Source organism: Brachyhypopomus gauderio, chromosome 10 (genome assembly GCF_052324685.1).
Source record: "Brachyhypopomus gauderio isolate BG-103 chromosome 10, BGAUD_0.2, whole genome shotgun sequence".
Lineage (NCBI taxonomy): Eukaryota > Metazoa > Chordata > Actinopteri > Gymnotiformes > Hypopomidae > Brachyhypopomus > Brachyhypopomus gauderio.
The window spans coordinates 14,612,724-14,629,940 of record NC_135220.1 but is presented as its reverse complement, the minus strand read 5'-3'; the positions used below and the strand labels follow the sequence as shown (position 1 = coordinate 14,629,940).

General features: G+C 41.0%; 1 long non-coding RNA gene across 1 annotated transcript in view; it reads right to left on the bottom strand.

Annotated features, from left to right (window-relative positions):
• Positions 1-16,981, bottom strand: part of LOC143525633 (uncharacterized) — a 43,773-nt gene extending 26,792 nt beyond the window's left edge. The window contains exons 1-2 of the long non-coding RNA XR_013133705.1: positions 16,885-16,981; positions 16,481-16,596 (exon numbers count right to left, since the gene is read on the bottom strand). This is a non-coding gene — a long non-coding RNA (uncharacterized LOC143525633). The remainder of the gene's footprint in view (positions 1-16,480; positions 16,597-16,884) is intronic.
• Positions 16,982-17,217: the final 236 nt, after the last annotated feature.

Below are 17,217 nucleotides of genomic sequence, written 5' to 3'. Positions count from 1 at the left end.
TCATTATTATGGGGTATTGTTTGTAGAGTTTTAAGCAAAAAGCCATTTTGGAATAAGGTTGTAACAAGAGAATGTGGAAAAAGTGAAGTGCTCTGAATATTTTCTGGATGAACTGTATATGGTGAATTTAAAGCATTAGATTTTGAACCTACTAGAAAACTTAATCTACTTAAAGAAAGAATACTCTGCCCTTAAACATTTAAACAAAACAAGTGACACTGTTATTAAACCAGCTGATAAAAGTGGAGCTGATGTTGTTTGGAGAAAACACCTTTATAAGAAGGAATCAACCAGCTTTCTGAGGGAACTTTTATAGGTGGGACAGCTCTGATATCACTCCACAGATACAGTCTTCTATTCAGGCCTCTATTAATCATGCCTTTTCAGCAGGAGACCTCCCTGATTCTGAAAGTAATCCTACTGTAGATAATCCTCCCTGTGGCCGTTTCTATCTCCTACCAAAATTCACAAGGAGAATAATCCTGGATGTTCCATTGTATCTGCTTGTACTTGCTTGTTCTATCTGGATGATTTTCTATCAATTGTTCAAACCTTACGTACGTATGTTAAAAGACTCTTCACACTGTCTACAAACCTCTGAAAGCATGAAAGGACAAACACTACCTGCCAACTCCTTGCTTTTTTCCCAATGGATATTAAGTCTGTACACAGTCATCAATAGTAAAGATGGTTTGAGAACTTTAAAACATTTTCTTGATACAAGAGCAGAGAAGAACCCTCCTACAGAGATTCTCTTAAGATAAGCTGAACTCGTGCTTCACTTCAAGGACTCCTACTACTACTCCTACTACTACTCACAAAGACGAGGAGTCAGTATGGGGACTAAAATGGGACCATCGTATGTCAACCTCTTTGTTGAATTTGTTGAGAAACATTTTTTGAGCAATAGACTGGACCTGTACCCTTACAATTTCTGAGATACTTTAAAGACAGTTTTGGTATTGCTAGATGCATATTAGAAGATCTCCAACTGTTCATTTCTTCATTCTCCAAGTTCCACCAGCTCTTGAATACACATGAGATATAGCACATCCTGGCATGAGGATAAACTTTTTGGATGCTTCAGTGAATTTGACTCATTCTTGCTTAAATACCACCATCCATTATAAACTTACAGACCTATCAGACATAAGTGCATTTGTAGTGACAATGAAGACTTTCTGCACAAAAGTTTTAAAAACTGTGGTTTTTCTAATAAAGGTACAGATGCTGCTTTTGCTCATGTTATACCTGTTCAAAAAGTGGATGCACTGATCTATAAACAATCTATTGTTAAGACAATAAGAACTCCTTTGGTGCTGATTTTTCATTCTCCAAGTAAAACAGTGACTAATATTACTACTGAAACACTTCAGGATCCTCCAGGATGATGTATAGATTTCAACTGTAGTACTGTAGCCTGCATCCGATCTAGATGTCCATCCATCCATTATCTGTACTGCTTAATCTCGCTAGTCGGGGTCACGGGGGGGCTGGAGCCAATCCCAGCATCATTGGGTGAAGAGAAGACTTTCTGATCAGTTTGTTGAACACCTTTGGGCCATCAGGGTGTGTCATTTCCATTTATATTTCTAATACTAATGGACACTAAAAGACACTGTATTAACAACATATGTGGTTGCACAGCCAGTTGTTACGATGGCAGCAATGAAATGAGGAAATTCAAAGAAAAATATCTTATCTACACTATTGGAACATTAGAATCCCATGAGATGAATGTTCTGATTTAAACCTTCTACTTTTAAGCATCTACTTTTTCATATACAAACTGGTTCCTCCTCATATTAATTGAGAAGTACTTTCCTTGCACAGCTGATTAAGGACCTCTGTCCAAAAGATCCTGTTTCTCTGGAAACTTTATGAACTTTACTACAATTTTTAATATGTCTATGTATCTTACCTAAATACGCTGCAGTTACTTACCTGGTATCTTCCAGATATATATATATATATATATATATATATATATATATATATGCACACACACATGCATGCATGCAGAGAGATATCGACAGTAGATAGATAACCCTTGTCAGGTGAGAATACAGTAATTTAAAAACTTTAAAAAGCTGCTATGTCCTACTTGCATGGAGGATAAGCACATACAACAATCCAGCTGGCGGTTTGGAGCTGGTCCCAGTGGAGGTCTGGATCAACTTCCTTCTCACACTGGTCCACGTCTCTCCTGCAGCATCCTACACCATATCATAGGGGAGTCGTTCGTACTATTACAGACAGATGGATTTGGCTCTGACAAGCTGAGACAGCTTAATGGTGCTCTTGTAACGCGTGTGGTTCCTAGCGGAATGGCATACAAAACACCCCAATTACCATGCAGGAGCACAGCAAGGTGTCGTGGGGTTAAGTGCCGTTTCTATTTGAATAGTATTCTTTGAAGCCTATTTCAGCTCAGTATAGTCTCTCACTGTTCCTGCCCAAGTCGCCTTCTGACTTCGGAGTAAAGAAAGGCAAAGCAATCACTCACGACAAATGGGATTTAAAGATCAATCTTTTTGCAAGGCACTTTCTCCACCACCCGCCAATTCCGAACGTATTAATGGGAAAGGGATGTGTGCTTAGCGCTGATGCAGATTATCTCAGGACTGCTATAAATAACTTCCTTCTCAGGTAGGGCTGGCTGCATGTGCCACGACACGCCTGTACTTGATTTTTTTTGCCTTCAAGACACGGGATCTTGGCCTTTTATTTTGACAGCACAGAGGTAAAAGGGTGCGTCATTGGGACCACGGTCAAGTTACAGTCAAAGCGACATAATATCTTCACACTGAAACAACATGATTCTGCTAAGTGATAGCACTTGGATGGGCCAGAGCTATAAACATCCTGTCACTTGATTTTCGTCTGTTGCTGCAATCTTTCCATCAGCTGCAAAAAAATGAAAAAGAAAAAGAAAATAAAAGCCTTCTATCAAATCCCAACCTCTTTTCATCCAGTGAAGAGCCACTCCTGACGCACAGAAAAAGGGGAAAAAAGAGAAAAATTTAACCTTGAATACACACACATAGAGACACACACACACAGAGACACACACACACAAAATGCACTAAAAATAAACTGCAGACCAATTAGAACAAGACAAAATGGTGACAACATGAATCTTTCAAAACGGGCATAATGAATAAATGCAGCCTTCAGACTATGCTGCAGGAACCGGTGTCTTCTGATTGGCATTTCCAGCTCTCTTGAAGAGTTTCTTGCTTTCTATTTAAGACCAATCATCTTGATCTGCTAAATGTCGCTCTGAAAACAGACTGAACAAGGAGCGATTCGGTTTCGCTGTCGTGAAGCGTTTTGGTTCACTCTGGTGAACACAGGATGAGACACATTGCAACATACTAGGTCACAATTTGCTGGAAGGGTTTTAAGGCATGAAAGGCATATTTTTCTTACAAAATGGTAGACTGCTTCAACAACCAAACCGAGGCTGAAAGATTAAAATGATTTCACAGGTTTGGGGCAGCATACTAAGAACCCTAATCCCTGAAACGTAAAACAGGCAGCAGGAATCGTCCTCCCTTTGGGATCCATATGGGTGTATGGGAAGGCAGAGCTTTACCTTCTGTTTAAAAGCACAACACCCAGAGCACTTTTAAATTGCATTTTAGTAAAAAGCAGCAGTTTACTCAAGCATTTGATTTCTTCATTTGTTCTTGTACATGGTTGAATCTCTCTTATCTAGGCATGTGGGTTTTCTAATAGCACTGTGGAGAAGTTGAAGCACAAGCCAGCAATGCAAAAAACACCAAAAAAGGGCAGAAAGCATGAGGGAAAACATCATGAGGATGAAGGAAACCTCTACAAAGAGCATCGGCCAAGGAGAAGTGAACCGGAAAAGAACCCAGCTCCCACACGCAACATACATACAGCATGTGCATAGCTTTGATAACGGTGGATCGGAGATCTGAAAGAAACTCATCCTCTTTCCAAATGAACAATTATCAGGGCACAAGCAGAGCGGTTCACATGGCGTCTTCGACGGATGTTGGTACACATAAATATTCTGCTGCAGTGTGCTAAGCACTGTACCCGCAGCTTTCAGATTCTACATTACCAGCATATTCAAGCTTCTTAAAGCATATTGTGATCTTGAAATTATGCCCTGCGAAAACAGAAGGGGATATATTTCTATAAATATCACTGTTAATGACACACACCTTCATAGATTGCTATCATCTTGATTTAAGATGGATAATATGACCAAATTTTTGTCTTTCATAGTGATGGAAAAGTGAGATAAAACCTTAGAACACTTGAAAATGTTGTGGAGAGTGAGGAATCCATTCTGTCTGAATGCACGTCTCTCTGTATATGCACCTTGACATTTTCATGCACACATTAAGGTCATCCTTCTGCACATCATCTACTCCACATAAACTCTAAAGGAAGCCCATCTTAAAGCTCTGAAAGACCAAGCACCTTCTGGCACTGTGTAACACGCAGGATCAACAGAGTATATTTTCCAAATCCACTCATCAAGTCAGAAACCCACAAACAAATTCAAGTATATTAAATAATTAGGCTGCTTAATGTACTGTAAATAAACTCGCACTTTTTGAAATTGTTCTTTCCCAGTATTAGTGTCATTAGAGTTTAGTAATACTGCTGTGCGCTGAACTGGGGTAATTAGCCTGAATCCATATTCACCCATAATTCAAGGCCACTCTGTGATGATGCGGCCTGCTCATTTGCATTTTTACATGTATCTTCAATAATAACCAACAGATTATGAGTTTTAATATATATTTTTCAGCAATATGTAAAATCCTTCTTCTGTTCATTTTCTTAATTATATCCATCCTGGAAGTTTTTTTTTTTTTTTAACATAATCAGAAAAAAAATTATTCACCAAGACATATGGGCAAGTACCTCACTAAACACTGTGCTTAATAATTAAGACAGAGTGACTACCTCACTAAACACCATGTTTAATAATTAAGGTGCCCTCAACACTAGATGTGTGTGTGCTAGTATAAAGGAATATAAACTTGTTCTTACTACTGGAGCTGTCAGTCTGGACCTGAGCTCCAACCCCAGAATCCAAGCATAAAATGTATATATTTTTAATTAAAATAAACATTTAAACACGTTTTTGTAAGCATAACTAATATTAATACAGGAAATTCTGAGGTCCATGTGTAACACTTTACATTAAGCATTTACTTACAAACTTGAAGTAATGCATTAGTTAACATGAACAACACATGAAGTAACACATTAACAATAATTAACTAATGTTAAGTAAACATGCAACAGTTGCAGCTCTTTGTTCCTCGCACCTTTTTAGAGCTTTAGTGTTTTAGTTTGGAACAAAAGGGACTAAAGAGCTGATAGATTCTGGATATTTCCAAGTTACCCATTACTTATGTAGGTAAATCAGTACAATGTAATATATTCCTTTAAGGTTGTACCAAAAAAGGTGCAAGCAACAAAGAGCCAAAACAGGAGCCACAACACGTTTGCTTAACGTTGGTTAATTATTGTTAATGTGCTACTTCATGTTAACTCTACTTACTAATGTGAAGTAATGCAAAACACTTAATGTAAAGTGTTACCGGTCCATGAATAGGACACAGGGTTACGGCTAAGTCGTAGCCATGGCAGCAAAGTAAATCAGCAGAAGGTCAGAGTTCAGTCTTTTTCTTGACCTTTCACCCCCTAACTTTACTCTTGCTTAGCTGGTTGTTGTATGGTGGTGAAGGCAGTAAGACAGCACTCAAGTTTTACAAGAATAAAACACTCCTTTCTTGGGGGCTGTAATAAAAGATCAGAGTGATAATGCCAGAGACAAAATCAACCAAACCTTACGGCATCGGAGGTATAGTTTTTTAATAACTGGGCTAGGGTTGTCACAATTATCGCATAGCCTGATCACAATCACTGGTGCTTGGGTGTGATAACTTTGTGTAGTGGTTCAATACCATAATCATGTTTTCACTGCAACAACCCGAAATGGACCAGAGAATGAACAGTGCACCTAAAACACAAAGATCACAGGAAGGCTGTGTCGGCTCCATTTCCAATTCGGTGCTTTCTGAACCAAGATCATGCCAGACAGGTGCCAATAAACCACTCTCAAGTGAGCCAACACATCCTGTACTTTGAGCAGGAGTCTTTCAATGCAGGCACACCTGTACATTCGTCAGCTCCAATAATCCTCATGCTGATGACCGTGGACAGAAAGCGCTTGGCTCTTCCACTCGGCGTACAGAAGCCAGCGCTCAACTGCTGAGCAATGTGGTCCCAAGTAGCTCATCTTTCATTCAATTTGCTGCTTAGTGCATCTTTCATTTCGATTTGATGTTTATTTCAACAAACATGTTTATAATGTAGATTTGTCACAACACTTTATCAGACAAAAGAAAACAGCCCTGGTTGAGTATGTTTAAAAACTCTCAGTGAAATCTTTTGTTAAAATTGCCATTAAGCATTTAAAGAAAAAAAGGTTTGTATGGACACCTGGATTTATGTTTTCTTGTTGCATAGCAACATAGAATAAAGTTTTATCAAAGAAATCAAAGCACTACAGACAGACACTGGGAAGCATGTCAAATTGACCCCTTGCTCTCTGTGGTAGCAAGCTAACTGGGAATTGTCACCTTCTAGGGTTTCCCAGTGATGTGGAATGAGAGTTCCTTAATGATATCCCAGAATGCACCTGAAAATGCAGGGAACAAACTGATCAAATAAATGTCAGTCTGAACTGCAAATCAAACCAACCTGTCATTGTCAGCACTACCCCTGTATATCTTAGGCTTCATGTGTATTGAAATTCTCTATTTATGGTTCATCTAGTGTCATTTTACTTTTTTTAAGCCTAAAGGCTTAAACAGAATTTCACATATTTATAATAAATGCCTCTTCTTCATGATATGTTAAGAGTATTATTACAGGAGACCCATTATTGGGCTTGTAATTATAATAGTGGCACAAACTGGACAAAAAAAGGGCAATTAAATCATTAATTTGAATTATCTGCATGACAAGTAACTGTCAACTTCAATGTCATGATCGTGACTGGTCTAACTGAGACTCACCCATCAGTGGTTCTCCCTCCTCCTCCTGAAGGACCCCAGAAGTCTGTGTATTTCTGCACCTTTCCTATCCCAACACACCTGACTCAACTCAGCTGCTAATTACCAAACACTCCGTGAGATGGATCAGGTGTGCTTAGCATTGCAGGGGACTTCCAGGGCTGGATCTAGACACTGCAGGGGTCTTTAAGGGCCCAGGCTGGTGACTGCAGATACCAGACTCCGCACCACATATTTCATAAGACAAAGGAAATCACATTCAGAGCATCCTATCCAAAAACAACAGAGAGCAAAGTGTCGGCAAATGCAATCGGCACGCAACACCCCACGGGTGAGATGCCTACAGGTGTCGCAGTCTGCAGCTCCACCTCCGTCAGGCTGAATTAAATTGGTCACGTTGATGAGATCTTCTTCTTTTTACACAGCACGAAATAACTAATTTAGCCATGATCACTCCAGTCAGTGCACTGTGCTTAGATGAAAACTTGGTTCTTTCTCCCCACAGGAACAAAGAAAACTAAAATCATTACCCTTTGCCCAGAACACGTTCCATAAACTAATATGAACCAAATGGCTTCCTCTTGATACATGGGTTGAACCCAGATGTTCCAAGGCAGTTAAAGAAGTCTACAGTTCAAATTAATCAGCAAAACCGAACAAGGTCTCTCATTGTTAGTATCAAATGCCATATCCAAGCCGTGCACAGGCTAACGAGCATGAAGTCGTGTCATACTCAACACCGACACTGGCAGCTCAAGAATGTCAGGTCACTTTCACACAGTCACAGTGTGACACCAGAATAAATACAGCGAGGCCTGTTAGCTCCCCTGAAAGCAGCCCAGCTGTGAAGGGCAATTTGCATTGGCAGTTGACAGCTCTGTACAACAGCGTTTTCCCTCCAATCTGTCCGCCATTTTTGCTCGGTTTTGTCCTGCTCCGATCTAATAAGAAAGGACGACATGTTGGGGCTATATCCAAACATCCAGCACTGCACTGAAGTCCTAAGACTCAGAGATACAAAGCTTGAGACATTCCAGAGGTATCTCAGGATTGGCTGAGATGTCTTAGAATAAAAAGTAAAATGGAGCTAAAAAAAAAAAAAAAAAAATACAACAAACAGTATTGGCTGAAATGGCCTGGGATTTAAAAAACAGAATGGCTAAGATGACTGACACTAACACGCAGATGCAGAGATAGAGGAATGTGTTTCATCTCTCATGTCTCTTAGGACCCCACTGCTATGCTTTAAAACGCCTCTGTCATTCAAAACAGCATGTGTCCATGAATCACAGCATCAAAGGCGACGGACCTTAGAACCACAGAGCCTACGGGCTTGAGGCCGGGAAAAAAAAAAAAAAACACAGAGACACACACACACACACACACTTCATTAGACTTGATTACAATACACAAGCCATCAGCTGACACTACACAATTGAAGCGCAGTCACGAGTGTGAGAACGTGATGGTCAGATCAGGATGATGCGTGACTGTGCTGATAAACTGCAGGTGTTCATGCTGCTTCCCTCTGCCAATGGGGAGCAATCAGGCCCTGCTAACCCTTCTGAGAAGGGCTAACAACAAGTAAACAGAAAAAACCTGAATTACATTTTTTATGGTAAATCAAAACATGAGCCCTTTCACATAGGCTACTGTACATGTTGTCGGTAACTACTGGTCACATTTCAATGCAAGGTTCTGCAATGTAAATATTAGTAAAATGACAGGAAATCTGACAATCTAAAAGGGCTATAGCATGATTAGCTAAATGTTCATGTCAATGTAAATGCTAGTTTCTATTCAGCGAGGTTGGCAAACTATCATTTTTACCAGAAAGAAAATTATGTACACTACTTTTGTTTTGCCAACTGTACTTGCATTTTGATTTTGAGAACTGCTGTGTTGTATAAGTCATTTTTGGGGGGTGGTGATGTGCAGACGGGGTACATGCTTGATGCACAGTACACCCCTGGTTTCAAATACTGTACCTTGCAATATCTTTCCATCATGTACTATATTATATTAACTGTTATACCACCTTTACTGCTACTACCATTAGGTTCTTAAAGAGCCAGGCTCCTTGGTTTCCCTGATCTTACTCACAGGGCTTAGCTCTTGTGCATAGGTTACTTAATCACCCATATTAATTAAAGACATCTATCCATTAGGCGGTACTGTTTAGGCTAAAAGTCATCTCCCTGCCTGAACAGAATCTGAGCACCAGTGGTACCAGGCCAGACACCAATTACTTACATCGGATTTTTAATTTCCTATATATGGACACCTATACGATCACAAGCCATCCATAATGATGCAGTGGATACACTTTTATACTGTGCTGAGCTCCCCACGGTTAATCTCGAAGAGCCATTCTTTAAATGGAGACGTGACCCAAGCTGAAAGGCTGGTTCGTGCTTCATCAGAAGGCACTTCTGGGAACGACTTAAAACCAACATCGGGAATCATGGAACATTCAAGGATCTTCAGAACAGCATCGGGCTAAGAGCTATTTGCAGGATGTCTATTAAACAAGGGTGCCAGGGTACAGAACAGGAAGCATAAAGGTGAAAGCGAGCGTTATTGTTGGCTCTTCCAACAAAACGGCTTTGGCGAATGATGTCCTGGCAGACGGACATGCAGACAGAAAAGAGTACTTCATTTATCCCTCAAGGAAATCGTTCCGTCACAGCCACATGCACAGCGTATCAAGTAAGGAGGACACTGCAAAGACCAGATACAAGGACACTTTGTCCCATAAGGACAAAGCTACTAGACTGTGAGTAGTAAGCAGTTGAATGGTGGACTGGATGATACGAATGTGATGAATGATTAAAACTAAAGTGCTAGTTTGTGTTAATAGTAAATACCTGGGGCATCTGATAATGTCTGATGGACATCTACCTTAAACAAAGTACCTCTACCTTTAAACTCTGTGCAAATAAGGCAGGCTGTACCTCATCTTACTTCTTACTACAGTTGACTTATAGATTAATATCTTAATATGATCCATGGTGGTTAACAAAATAATGCAAAAAAGCAAAAGGTATGTTAAATATGCATATGCATCCTTTAAAGCCAAAATAAAAATGCTGCTTTATTCAACAAAACTAATGTGTCTACTGATTAAGGGGGGGTTGGTTGGGTGTTTTATTGTTAATGTGATTTGAGTTCAATTTAATGGCAAGCCAACCCAGATAAAGCATTGCTGAAAATGACTGCATGCACAGCACCCACACAAATTAAACTGAGGACTCTGATTTCACATGTTAATGCTGTCAACAGCACAACAGATTTGACCAAATCCATCATCCTGTATGGACTGACTGAATGTTTTTACACATATTTCCAGATTATAGCATAAATGTGTATGGAATGAATGGAACATTTTTAACTCGTGTCTGCAAGCAGAAAAATGACCCCAAAAAACGCTACACCCAACAGCTATAGCAAATTGCACTAATCCTAAGTGTAAGGTAAATTCGGTTTCTTCATATAGGCGATATACAATTCACTTAGGAATTACACTTTAGTGATCTCTGCCTCCTGTAATCTCCAAAACCATCTGCAGAAAAGGTATAGGATTTCAGTTCTAACATGGCATCCATGTAAGAGCAACAACTCCCCAATGAGTGCTACAAGGTACAGACACATCAACACAACGAACATACGTCATGTAGAAGAGCATCGTGTGGCTGGGTGTCATCCCAACACTGGGTAGATGAGTTAAGGAGTCTTTGATAGCTGTGGAGATAAATGGCCTTCTTGGCTGTTCCCTCCTGCTGCATGGCTGGATCTGTCTGGAGCTGAAAGTGTCCCCTGTTTGATTAGGTGGTCATGGAGGGGCAGAGAGAAACAGTCCTTGATTAGCGGCAGATTTGCCAGCACACTCTCATGAACACCGACGCACGGGGGTCCAGGTTGGGGACACGTCCTACCTTCTTGATTAGTGTCAGACTGCTGCCATCTCCTGCCTGGCTGTCGGTCCCCCAGGTCACTGCTGTCTAAAAAATAACCTGGTGTGACCAGGTGAGCAGAATGCACCCGCGAATCCAGGTTCAAACTAAAAGATGTAAACCAAAATGAAGGCAAAACACATGGAACACAAACAGAAAAATAACAGCATTCATCCAAAGGAGGAGAAAGCGTGAACACATGAGCATCTATAACCACAGCAAACAACAGCCAACACTGAATACAGGAGGAGGAGGTTCAAGGAGATGTATATACGTGAATAAACGAGAGTACAAAGTGCAGCGGGGGGGCTGAAACAAAACAAAACCACATGGCATGTCCATCACCATGGCAGCAGCAGCTGAGGAGTGATGCGCGATACCTGGTTTGCAGTCACGGCAGGAAGGAGTCACATGGATGTTTAACAACCTCTCCTCAAACGTATCCATCTCATCAGATCAGTACAGCCAGTTCCCTTCATACATGACTACTGGCCAATCACTGTGGAGGTGATTAATATGTTCACATGCTTCTTTTTCAGTGACTTTCCTGAACCGACACTTCCAACCCCCCAGAATCTCATTCGGAGTGCAGCGCAAACCAGTAATTCTGCAGGTGAACACACGTTCACTTGTCTGGTAAAACGTTTGCTGAGCACTAGCCACCACTTATTATTTAGTCCACTTAGGTGCAAAGTTTCAGAACTTTTTAATGAGTTTTGTCCTCCACAGCAGAAAGCAGGCAGCAGAAGCAGATGGACCCAGATCCACCAAGCTCCTCTGATGAGCTTCATAAAGGCACCCAACAGCTTGAATCGCACTGGCCCCTTGTGATTTCTCCTCTATAAAAGCACTTTCACCACCTCCTCAGGTCCCTACAGTAAACGAAGCATGGGCCTCAAACTAAAAGATGATGCGCTGTCTGTTTCCCGTCTTAAGCGAAACGCATGCATGGCTTCCCTACATCACAAGCTTGTAATTACAGGCCTGGGTTATTTGGCCCCTCTTTAATCTCCGGCAGTTGTTATTTTGACGCACAAAATGTAGCAAGAATGCAGCACACTTATGTATTTAGAACACTTCATGAACATTATTCAGATATTTAAGGGAAGTGTAAACACTCAGAATGGAAATGAATTCCAACCATTTTAGACCACTGTAACAAAAGCACTTTACAGTCACAGAAGGAAAAGATGTTTGACACTCTAGAACAGATCACCCCATCTCAAAATTACACATCACAATGATTTTCATATTATAAGACACTGAACCAACCGCTGGTGAATCTGACGTCTCAGACAGGTTTATTCTGACACTTTCCATGAGCAACTGGGATTCTCACTGCAGTTTTATTTACACATTTAGTCTAACACAGGACCAAAAAGGACTTTGAATACAGATCAAAGCAAAGTTTGTTACATGCACACTTATAGCAGCTACAAGCGTGCAGTCAAATACAATGCAGACTGCCAAAAAAACAAAAACAAGAACACTACACAAACAATCTGAAAAACACAAACAGTAGAGAAATAGGTAACGGGTACGGATGCCCAAATAGAAAACAGCAGTAGCATAAACAAAACACGTGTACATGTATAGACACTAAAGTGTGCAGGGGTGTCACATAGGGCCATGTGCAGAGAATCGGGAGGGTGAGGTCATGGGTTCATGGATCTAAGTTCTTGAGGGATGAAGTCCTGACATTTGTACAGGTGCTTTTGCAGACTGCAACCAGTGATACACACTGTAGATGAGGTGTGATTCTCTGCTGCCTAGTGTAGATGTTCTATAGGCTGGGCAACGCTGACCTGGTGAGTCGCTGGACAGACTTCACTACCCTTTGCTGGTCTTGCTGACATCTAAGAATAGATTGTGTGCCTGGAACCACTGGGACAATGTCTGTATGTCACCGTGCTTGGTGGTCAGGCCAACCACTACAGGCTCGCCCGCAAACTTGACAACAGGACCTCTGTGGGGCTCCACGGTCATATTAAAAGGTACAGCAAAGGGCTCGAAACAACATGCAGTGTTGACTGAGGGTGATGGCACTGAAGCCATGTGCATCTACCTACCACCTGAAGGAGGTGGAGGAGGTTTGAGATGAAGCACCACACTGACTCCACACTCACAAATGTCACTAAACCAAGGTCCAAGTTTAACCAATGTCCAGTGGGGAATAACCCATCACTGAATGGCCCTTAAGACACCTAAATGCCACCAGAAAACAATAGCGAGCTCTCAAAACACATAACTCAAAACGGAGCAAGAACGGCTTGCCCGAGTCCTTGAGTCACCACAAACAGGTCAGAGTGCACATTCGTGAGACACGGGACACGCATGTTTAATTCATCTGGATGCTGATTAAAGCAAAAGCAGCAACATGTGGAGGATCCATTCGCACAACAAGCTCCGGTCACACAGTGCCAAAAAAGCCATTAGTATTAATATCACCAACAGAGGGCCAACATTGCCTGGTCCATGTGGCATAAATGTATAAAGCCTGTATGACAGGACTGGCCAAACGACCAAAGGTCCTGAAACAGGTGTTCCCCTTGTAACCATGGAGACTGAGAACATCATATCCCTGAAAAGGTTTCTAGCTACTTCCTCTCTGCATCAAGGATAAAATGAAAAGATCAATAAGGCACATGTCATGTCAAGGACAGAAGGCAAAATGTATTTATATTCCCCCATAACAGACAGGTTTTATGTGATTCCTGCCTTGAGTTCTAAATAATATTCTTGCCAGCATTTGTTCAAAATTAGCCCTGACTCTCCAAGAAAGGACTAAATAATAAATGGACTCGGACATGGGGGGGGGGGGGGGGGGGGGGGGGTGTAGGAGGAGTTTATCAATCTACAGTCCAGTTCAATTCAATTCAAGTACCACATTTTCCAAAAGACATTGTCACAAGGCAGCTTTACAGAACTCTGATTCAAGACCCCCTAATTAGCAAGCCAAGAGTGACGGGGTAAAGAAAAACTCCCTGGCACGGCATGAGGAAGAAATCTTTAAAGGAGCTGGACTCAAGAGGAAGCCATCCTCCTCTCAGCCACCCTGGACTTTGGGATTCTAACTAAAATTGACAAAAGTGGGATTAAAGACGGGATTACAGAGGGGCCACACGTTGAGTAAGACAGCTGAGAAATTGTATTCAATAACAGAAGCTCAGAAACAACATGACTATCTCCAGCCTGTGATGAACATACATGGGACAAACAAACCCCCAGAAGAGACGCGCATAAAGCACGTTTTCATGAATTAAAAAATAATCATTTAAAACAGCAATAAAAAATGGCTTGGCAGTTTATGCAGCTAGTTATAAATCATGACAGAAGTTGGAGAAGGATGTGAGAAATCTCTGGAGCATCCAGGCAGTTCAATGCAGGAAGAGGATGCATAGCTTATGCAAATGGTCTCAAAGCAGTGGAACATGTCCAGGGACGAAACAGCAGGGTGAGGCACGGATGTAACAGGACGCATGTCCGGTTCACTGTAATAATTCACTGAACTTTAGTGCCGTTCAGAACCACAGTCCCTCAGATTTCCCGTGCCGACGGTGGAACTAGATGCTGTGGTCTGAAGCTGGCCTCAACAAGCCCAGCTTATGCTCAAAAGCATATGGCTTGCGAGAGTTTCCATTAATGCAAGAATTATTCAAAGAGAAAGCTGTTTTCTTGGCTCCCTTACCCTGTGTCATCTTGCAGAACCAGTGATTGACACACACATGCAGGCAGACACACACACACACACACACACACACACACGCATGCATGCATGCATGCACTTACTAGCCAGTCAAATAAGCCTGAAAATCTTTCAAAACAAAGCTATGGAAGCAACAGAGACACAGCTACATCCAAAAACACAAGGAAGCTGAGCAGATTAGCAACCCAACTTGATCCACTGCTATCCACTACAGAATAATGAGGATAAATCCTGTGTTAAGCCTATGATATTTAATTTATTCTGAAATAAATCTGTTTTCAGTAGAATTGGTTGCCAGAGGTCAAGTTTGACTTTTGCTTCATTATGATCTGAACTTTATTTGACAAAAAAAAAACTCACTGAATCATAGAAGGATCAGCAGAGTCTCGTTACCTGACTCTCTCCATAGTACACAGTCCAGAGATTCACTCCCAGTGGATAACACCTTCATCTAGAATCTGTCCTTCCCGGTGATTCATTTAACAGGCACTACAAAACTCTACTTAGCAGTTATTTATGGTCGGGGTATGTTGATGAAATGCACCAACAATGTTAATCTGGCTTAAATTTTCCACTTCATGATGCAGTTTGTTAGTTCTGTTATCAGGTCTGATTAGACACAGGCTAGTTCTATCAGTAAATCATGACAGCCTACATTTCTACACCTTTCCTTTGTACCTGCATTTTATATTAAGCTTGAAGCTACAGTACTAAAGGACATTTGGTGAAAATAGACCTGTATTACTGTCTCCCCAGGCAGAGGTTTTTATATTGGTTTGAATAGCTCCTTTGTCTGCACAATTGCCAGCAAATTTGCCTTGTAAAAGTGTGGGGAATTATCTAAATGACCACAGTAAGTACTCTGTCATTTGACTGCAAAGACTGACAGGCTGCCTTTGCTCACGCATGACTTCTACAGCTTTCCTTTTCCTTTCATCTTCAAGATTTGTCCAGCTGTCTGAGCTATCTTCTACTAAGAATTAAATGGCTTCTGATCACTTAGCAATAACAGTTCAGACTGACAATGTTGGTATAGATCAATTTGGAGATAAAACTTTTAGGGAAGCAATAGACAATCAGTAGTGTTGCACACTTTTTTTTGACACTGTCAAAAAATATTCAGCACATAATTACAGCAGGAAAGAGATGCCCTAACTGAAACTCTGACACTGTGTCAGGTTAACATTTTATTAGGGTCTTGTTTTCTCTTTCTCCTTCACAGAACACGTGTTTTTATACCTCAGCCCTTGAGTGGGTGTTACTTGCTTGGTCAGTCATTGCTTGTGGTGTATAATTGCAAGCACATCAGCTGTTGAGGCTTTTTTCACCATGAGGGCAAAGAGGCTCTCCAAAGAGGAATGAGGATTTTGATCCAGTTCCCACGGCAAATATCACGAACTGACCTAACATTAAGATCGACCTGTTTGACTTTTTAACCCAGCTGACTCACTGGCTGGAAAGGGAAACAAAATTCAAACTTTTAAAAGTCTTAGAAAAAAAAAACAATGCGTATATATTTTTTTTGTGAACTGGAACTAAGTTTACTATTAATTCTACTGTGCTAAACTATGTTAAATCAGTAGGTTAGGCACTGTGTTGATGAACGCCATATCACATTATAAAAACTATTATTAACGATAATTAGCACTGACCCCGACTGTTTCGACAATAAAAACATGTTTATTTTAAAATACATATTGGACGCAAGACCGTTTATGCCAACCGCCCCCTTAACCACATCTGCTTACCTCGCTTGTCGCTGTAATAAACTACTACGCGTGCGAAACAACCGACCTCGACAAATGAACTTTAGAAGCCAGACATCTCGCCATCTTGATGTCCCGTGGACGGCCGCGTGCTGTTCCTGTTTGTTAGAACCATACAAACACATAGGAAACAAGTGTAAATGTCAGCTTGCGCAGACCTTTAAGTTCTGTTTGATTTGGATGACTTGAATTAAGTTCGGGGTTTATCAACCCTGCAGTCAGACGTTTTAGTATGTATGTATTACTTTATGGCTCAGGACCACAGTTATGTATTGGCCTCTATGTTGTGTTTTTTAAGTAGCTCGTGACCAACAGAATAGTCTTCAACTGAAACTAACCCTAAAAACACAAAATGCTATAATTTTGCCACAATGGAATAAGGTCACCTGTAAGAACGTAGCCTATTTGTTTCTGGTTTCTTGGTAACTATCAGCATTATCAATTTTTCTCCAAAACATATCAAACTGGGCGACTGCGGCAAACCCACACACTCCGAATGTAATGAAGCGAGGTCTCGCGGTACTAATACTTCCCAGGAGAGCGTGTCTCTGAATCCTCCTCCGTGGCTTTTCTCCTCGACTTTGTCACGCTCACAGTAACAAAGACGTTTTGAAAGAAAATCAACTGTATAGGTGTGTTCAGGCCGAAGATGCTCTTTCTCTGATTGACCTCTACATAAGTAAAAAACCCATCAGTCCTCAGACTGATGAAGTACTTCA